Source organism: Eumetopias jubatus, unplaced genomic scaffold (genome assembly GCF_037043125.1).
Source record: "Eumetopias jubatus isolate StellerSeaLion01/CBP00866 unplaced genomic scaffold, mEumJub1_p1.0 scaffold_1, whole genome shotgun sequence".
Taxonomy (NCBI): Eukaryota; Metazoa; Chordata; class Mammalia; order Carnivora; family Otariidae; genus Eumetopias; species Eumetopias jubatus.
Window position 1 is genome coordinate 53,497,913 of NW_028274807.1, and position 6,570 is coordinate 53,504,482.

The 6,570-nt window shown below is 37.9% G+C and overlaps 1 pseudogene; it reads left to right on the plus strand.

The window, feature by feature from the left end:
* The first annotated feature begins 1,930 nt into the window (after positions 1 to 1,930).
* Positions 1,931 to 4,111, plus strand: LOC114214794 (heat shock protein HSP 90-alpha pseudogene; annotated as a pseudogene).
* Positions 4,112 to 6,570: the final 2,459 nt, after the last annotated feature.

Sequence of the window (6,570 nt, forward strand, 5' to 3'; positions counted from 1 at the left end):
AAAGCAATGATTGGGGACAAAGTAAGTGAAATGATTGATAAAGTGCCTCTGTCAAATAACAGAGTTCATTTTAAAACTACAAATATGAACAGAAAGTAAAGCAGTAATTATTATTCAGAGAATGACAAAGTCAATACAATTCTCTGAAGACTGAAGAATCCACTAACATTCTATAGTCAGAAAATCTTTGCTATTTGTCTGACATACCTTGAATAAAAGTAGTCTATAAAAACTTCTCCACAGCCAAATTGTACAACTGAAGAAGTGATTTTTTTTTTAATTTATCGGTGAAACCAAACAAGCAAAAACAATGACAAAAAGCACTATTGGGCTAAACTGAGAAGGTGTCAAAGACAATTAGTTCAACAAGAAGACTTGATTAATACAATTATGCAACCACACATATACTTGCAGTTGTATCCAAAGAAATCCTGGTCAGTAGAGACACACATAAAGATTTAAGAAAAGTATTTATTCAAACTGTCAATCATATGCAAGCCTTTGAGTTCTCAAACTTTTGTCAGATTTTGTGAAAAAAAATTGCATAAGTTAAAAATCTGAAATTACTGTTCTACGTCTTTTGTTAGATTCCCTGCTGCTAACAGGAGCCCTTATGAGTCCATTCAAGTTAATCTACAAAATATTTCATATCAAGTCATAATCTGGCTATATCCCAGATTTAACATTTCTTCTACAATGATTTGAAGTTCTACTGACAACATGAATAGTCAAAACAGCTTTGAAAAAGAAGAACAAAGTTGGAAGTCTTACACTACCTGATTTCAAAATTTACTATAACGTTACGATAATCAGGATAATATGGTATTGGCATAAATAGAGGTATACAGATCAATGGAACAGAACTGAGAATCCAGAAAGAGTCCTTACCTTTATATTTAATAGTTGTTTGACAGAAGTGCCAAGACAATTCAATGGGGAAAATATATTCTTCTCAACAAATGGTACTGGGACAATTTAATGTCTTTAAACACAAATATGAACACTTTGCTAACACTGTTAGCTAGGTCACACATAAATAACTCAAAAATGGATCACAGATATAAAGGACTAAAACTATAAATTTTCTAGAAGAAAACATAGGAGAAAAATTTCTGCAACATTGTTCAGGCAAAAAGTTCTTAGATACGGCACAAAAATCACAAGTTATAACAACAACCAAAAAAAACCCTGATGAATTGGAATTCATTAAAATTCAAAAACTTTTCTGCTCAAATACACCATTAAGAAAATGAAGAGATGATCTACAGACCAAGAGAAAATATTTCCAAATCATATATCCGATGAAGGATTGTACTAAAAGTATATAAAGAACTCTAACAATTCAATAAGAAGATATACAACCAAACAAAAAAACAAGCTTGACTAGACATTTTACACACACACACACAAAAACATACAAATAGCTATAACCACATTAAAAAGTGCTCAAGATCATTAGTTATTAGTGGAATCCTAACCCACTAGAATAACAACAATCAAAAATACAGGCTATACCAAGTGTAGGCAAGAATGTAGAGACACTGTAACTTTCATACACTGCTGGTGGGAATATAAAATGGTGCAACCACTTTGGAAATAAACTGGGTAATTTCTTTAAAAATTCAAATATAAGCTTATCATATGACCTATCAATTCCAGTCCTAGGTAGATACCCACAAGAAATTAAAACATGTCCACACAAAGGCTTGCATATGAACATTCTCAGGACTATTATTCATAATATCCAACAATTGGTGAATGGATAAACAAAATGTGGTATCCATACAATGGAATACTGTTCAGAAATAAAAAGGAACAAAAATATTTATACATCTACAAAATGGATGACCCTCAAAAACATGATGCAGATTGAGTTGCTTCTGCGTCCTGGTGCTGTGTCATCATGGAGCCTCTGCGGTCCTTTAGCCAAGATGCCTGAGGAAACCCAGACCCAAGACCAGCCGATGGAGGAGGAGGTGGAGACATTCGCCTTCCAGGCGGAGATCGCCCAGTTGATGTCCCTGATCATCAACACCTTCTACTCGAACAAGCTGATTTCCAACTTGACAGACACTTTGGACAAAATCAGATATGAGAGCTTGACCGATCCCAGTAAGCTAGACTCTGGGAAAGAGCTGCACATTAACCTTATTCCGAACAAGCAAGATTGAACCCTCACCATTGTGGATACCGGCATTGGCATGACTAAGGCCAATTTGATCAATAACCTTGGTATTATTGCCAAGTCTGGGACCAAAGCACTCATGGAAGCTTTGCAGGCTGGTGCAGATATTTCTATGATTGGCCAGTTTAGTGTCGGGTTCTATTCTTCCTACTTGGTTGCCGAGAAAGTGACGGTGATCACCAAGCATAACGATGATGAGCAGTATGCCTCAGAGTCTTCCGCAGGAGGATCGTTCACAGTTAGGACTGATACAGGTGAACTTATGGGTTGGGGAACAAAGTTATCCTGCATCTGAAAGAAGGCCAGACGGAGTACTTGGAGGAAAGGAGAATAAAAGAGATTGTGAAGAAGCACTCCCAGTTTATTGGCTATCCCATTACTCTCTTTGTCGTGAAGGAACGTGATAAAGAGTTCAGCGATGATGAGGCTGAAGAAAAGGAAGAGAAAGAGAAGGAAAAAGAAAAGGATGAGAAGGAGTCTGATGACAAACCTGAAATAGAAGATGTTGGTTCTGATGAGGAGGAGGAGGAGAAGAAGGATAGTGACAAGAAGAAGAAAAAGAAGATCAAGGAGAAGTACATTGATCAGGAAGAATTGAACAAGACAAAGCCTATTTGGACCAGAAACCTTGACGATATCACCAATGAAGAATATGGGGAATTTTATAAGAGCTTGACCAATGACTGGGAAGATCACTTGGCAGTGAAGCATTTTTCAGTGGAAGGACAGTTGGAGTTCAGAGCTCTTCTCTTTGTGCCAAGACGTGCTCCCTTTGACCTATTCGAGAACAGAAAGAAAAAGAACAACATTGAGTTGTATGTTCGCAGAGTTTTCATCATGGATAACTGCAAGGAGCTAATCCCTGAGTATTTGAATTTCATTAGAGGTGTGGTGGACTCTAAGGATCTTCCTTTAAATATTTCCCATGAGATGTTGCAGCAAAGCAAAATTTTAAAAGTTATCAGAAAGAACTTGGTCAAAAAGTGCTTGGAACTCTTCACCGAACTGGCTGAAGACAAAGAGAACTACAAGAAGTTTTATGAGCAGTTTTTGGAAAACATCAAGCTGGTAATACATGAAGACTCTCAGAATTGAAAGAAGCTCTCAGAGCTGTTATGATACTATATGTCTGCTCCTGGAGATGAGATGATTTTTTTCAAGGATTATTGCACCAGAATGAAGGAAAACCAGAAACACACCTATTACATCACAGGTGAGACCAAGGATCAGGTAGCAAACTCGGCCTTTGTGGAACGTCTTCGGAAGCATGGCCTGGAAGTGATCTATGTGATCGAGCCCATCGATGAGTACTGTGTCCAACAGCTGAAGGAATTTGAGGGGAAGACGTTAGTGTCTGTTACCAAAGAGGGCTTAGAACTTCCAGAAGATAAAAAAGAGAAAAAGAAACAGGAAGAGAAAAAAACAAAATTTGAAAACCTGTGCAAGATCATGAAGGATATCTTGGAGAAAAAAGTAGAAAAGGTGGTTGTGTCAAACCGATTGGTGACCTCCCCATGCTGCATTGTCACAAACAAATACGGCTGGATGGCAAATATAGAGAGGATCATGAAGGCCTAAGCCTTGAGAGACAATTCCACCATGCGTTACATGGCCGCGAAGAAGCACCTGGAGATAAACCCTGACCACTCCATCATTGAGACCATACGGCAGAAGGCAGAGGCTGACAAGAACGACAAGTCTGTGAAAGATCTGGTCATCCTGCTCTATGGAACTGCTCTCCTGCCCTCTGGCTTCAGTCTGGAAGATCCCCAGACACATGCTAACCAGATGTACAGGATGATCAAGCTTGGTCTCGGTATTGATGAAGACGACCCCACCGCTGACGATAGCAGCGCCGCCGTGAGCGAAGAGATGCCACCCCTCAAGGGTGACGATGACATGTCCCACATGGAGGAAGTCGACTAAGCGCCGCCAAGAATTACTTGTACATGTATTTGATACTTTATCTTCATTCCCTCTGATAATATATTTTCAAGGATGTTTTTCTTTATTTTTGTTAACATTTTAAGAATCTGTATGGCATGACAGTAACTACTTAAGGGGAAGATAAGATTTCTTGCTTTTTCGGAGTGTGCTACTGTGACGTGTAGGAACTAAAGCCCAGCTAGTTTTTCTTCCCTAGTTCCATGCTGGCTTATTGTAACCGGACAAGGTAACGTTTTTTGTAAGGTGTATGTAACCTAACGTGAACTGTGTGCTCTAAAGTGTTTAGCTACCAAGCGGATTCCTTAGTAAGGAATTTTTTTTGTCACTGAAGTGTTCTGAGCTATACCTTGATGTTTAAAACAGAACTGTTGGTTAAAACGACTCTCACTGTCTAGGATCTACTTTTTAAATCTTCTATCTCCTGTAGTTATCAACTGCATGTACCAGGCCTCTAGAAACTAGTAGTTAAACTGAACCAACTGGATGGGAGTAACTATGTATAGGGCTTGTTTTCCAAAGAAGAGCATTGTTTAGAGTAGCAAAACTATAAGCCTATTTAGGCATGTTGTAAAGCTGTTCAAGAAATAACTCAGCAAGTTCTGTGAGTGGAAATGTAGTGCTCAAGTCACATTCAGCTTTAAAAGTTTGTAACAAATACAAACAAATAAAAAAAAAACATGATGCAAATTAAAATACAGGAGCAAAAGAGTACATACTGTATGATTTCATTTATATAAAATGTCCAAAAAAGACAAATGTATAGAGACAGAAAGTAGATCAGAGGTTTCTGGGAATAGAGATGGGAGTAAGGATTGACTCAAATAATTGATTTTGGGGGAGGGGATGATAAAAATGTTCTAAAATGATCATGGTCATGGTTACACAGCTCCATAAATTTATTAAAAAAAAAAAAAAAGAGCTCCACTGGGGTGTCACAAACCCTTGCCAGAATTCAGCCAGTTCTTAGACTTCGAACCCATCAACTGAAGGAATGATGCGTCCCCATAAGGAAATACTTTGAATACATTAAGGTAGTGATTGACCCACTTGTTCCTTAAAGGAATTTGATTATTTATTTGAGGTAAATGTCCATGAGGGAAAAGGGGGAAATCTAGATTCTGTGATGGCTCTTGAATACAAAGTCTGAATCAACATTGATACCTGAGGAACTGAAATGCTATAATGTCCACGTCAGTGGTCTTCCAACTTTAGTGTACATTGAATCACCAAGAGAGCTTGTTAAAACATAGATTCCTGAGCTCCTTGCCAAAAGAGAGATTCTGGTTCAATGAGATTCTGAATTTCTAAGGAGCTCCCAAGTGATGAAGACAATACAGCTTCATAGACCACACTTTGGATAGCACTTGTTTACATATCATAATGGAAAACTTACATATAAACCATTCCTGGTCTGAGACAACTACTCTCTTAGGGAAGTTGCCTCCAGGGCATGCTCGTGAATCATAAAATTACATAGCCATGAAAATACAACTTTGTATAACAGTTATATCAGTGTGCATGGAAATTACTATCTGCACTTCATCAAAAATCATTGTTTCACTTCTTAAATTTGTCTCAATCTTTTAGTTCAATAATTGGAACTCATTTTGTCTTATAGTTAAGAAAGATTATCCAGTTTCCAATGAAATATATGAATAAACAAAATGTATTAATATTTTATTAATATGTTATGGTTCATTAGTGAAAGCATATGCTACATGGAAGACAGCTTTTTAAAATGAATCTGAGGCCCACAGAAGAAAATACACTACTTATATATAAAATTAATTCATCATTGCCTTATTTTGATGATGATTAAGAACAAAAATACTCAGGCAAAGTCCTTCACATACTCAATTAAACCCTAATCTAAAGAAACAACACGGGGCGCCTGGGTGGCTCAGTCGTTGGGCGTCTGCCTTCGGCTCAGGTCATGATCCCAGGGTCCTGGGATCGAGCCCCGCATCGGGCTCCCTGCTCCGTGGGAAGCCTGCTTCTCCCTCTCCCACTCCCCCTGCTTGTGTTCCTTCTCTCGCTGTGTCTCTCTGTCAAATAAATAAATAAAATCTTAAAAAATAAAGAAATAAAAATAAAGAAACAACACACAGTCAAACTTTACCTAAAATGTGCGGGAAGATACCTTTACATCTAAACCTTGCTTTGAATGTTATCAGTGATAAGCTGCCTTTATCCCTTGCCTTCCCTTTTATTGTATAAAGAAACTCCATATCGATATCATCGGTTAAAATGCAACATTTGCTCCCAAGTATTGCTAGTTAGTAGTCAGGAATGTGATGCATGAAGTTGGATCACATCATGGGTAATTGCTGGATTGTTGCTTTTAAAATAACATCTGTGTGTATGTGTACTTTCAGCTGAAATATGTCAGTTCCAATGCCAGAAGCTGATACTATTATGGCACATTTCAGAGGTGTAAC